We start from the raw sequence: 1,740 nt of genomic DNA, 5'->3' as shown, positions 1-1,740 counted from the left end.
CAAGGAATTGATAATAACATCCAAAATGTGAATGCAGTGATAAAGGCATGCTGCGTTTTATACAACTTTTTAATTGAGGAGAAAGATGGCATTTGGTTAAGCGAAGAAACAAATAAGGACCGAAATAGAAATTACCCTAATCGCTCAACAAATTTGATGCACAATAGACACGAAGCCGAAGATATAAGAAACGATCTTAGTATACATTTCTGTAAGTATGTGTGCATTCTAAATCGTAGAATTACAAGGAATCAACTATAACTAAGTCCCAATACCCCAGCAAACACAGTTTCTAAGGGTAGAGCGAAATTTCCATTTTACATAAGAATTCTAATGTAGATATTGAATCAAAAATCCCTTAAAAATTAAACACAAGTTGTACATTAATAGATTAGTTCCACTATTTATTAAAAACCAGTGTTTTTAAAACATATGCAACTAACAAACATACGGACAACTATTATTTAAAATTGAATTAAAAATTGGTAAACATCTATGCCGAGGACATGAGCCCCAACCTAATTGAATTTTAAAAAGATTTAAGTTTAATGTTGAAATCTGCGTGCGGCTGGCAATACTATTGTAATTATATGTTGAATTAATTTGAACTGCATTATCATCATTGTTGTGTTAGATGTAAGCGGTACCATGGGGTGACCCATGCCCGCAATTAGATCTCGTTTTTTAATCATAATTGAACCACCGCCGCCGCCGCATTGCGTAGCTCGCTAAATCGTTTTCTTAACAAGCCACTCGGGCAGAGCATATTCCATAAACCTCAATTTGTTGTATTTTGAACTCTAAAATATGAAATAAATCCTCATTGTATTTGAAAGCATATCGAACACGCATCAGACTTCTTTCTTTAATCCGCACCAAAGTGTTTCTACTCCCTTGGCGCACCCTGCGCTAACGTATACTCCGCCAAAAAGCGAAGAATCTACATACAGTGACGAGCAAAAGTATTGGCACAGTGAATTTTTTCGCAATATCTGCAAAGTTTTTTATTCTTTTTTATTTGCGATAACTTTTAATAAATATATGGTTCACCAATAAGCATTAAAATCAAATCTCTAAACTCAGAATTTTTTAGCAAAATTGTAAGAGTGCAGTTTTATAGCCCATTCAATTTTATTTTAACAAAGTGCAAGTTTGAAGTTGCGAAAAAATCGCGTTGATTTTTGGCATTTTTTTCACGCCCATTAAATTTTCGTATAACAAAGTGCAAGTTTGAAGTTGCTAGAAAATCGCGTTGGTTTTTGGAAATTTTTTCACGCAGTTTCTTCTATACAAAGTATTATACAAAGTATGTTCGACAACCATATTTTTATAAAAAATTTGCGCAAATAAATAAGAAAAAAATGCATATAGATATTTCGAAAAATTCACTGTGCCAATACATTTGTTCGTCACTGTATGTATGTAGATGTTAACCAATTTTTAATTCAATTTTAATTAATAGTTGTCCAAATTTTAATCAACCTTATATTTTACTAGCAGACCCGGCGAACTTCGTCCCGCCCAAAATTTTTAGTTTTTTTTTAAACTTTTTGGTCCAACATTTTCACCAACAATTCACGTTTGCGATTTTCATTGGCACATTCATCTGCTAAGATTATAGTTCGGTGGTCATTTGCCGCTTTAAATAACCTAAAGAAACTGTTATATCCGTGAAGAAGTTTTTGAAATTCTCCAACTGTGCAGCATTTCATAGCACGATTATTCGAAAAACGAAATAAA

This window comes from Rhagoletis pomonella, unplaced genomic scaffold (genome assembly GCF_013731165.1).
Source record: "Rhagoletis pomonella isolate Grant_MI unplaced genomic scaffold, Rhpom_1.0 Rhpom_scaffold_00003, whole genome shotgun sequence".
NCBI lineage: Eukaryota > Metazoa > Arthropoda > Insecta > Diptera > Tephritidae > Rhagoletis > Rhagoletis pomonella.
Note: the sequence above shows the minus strand (reverse complement) of the source record.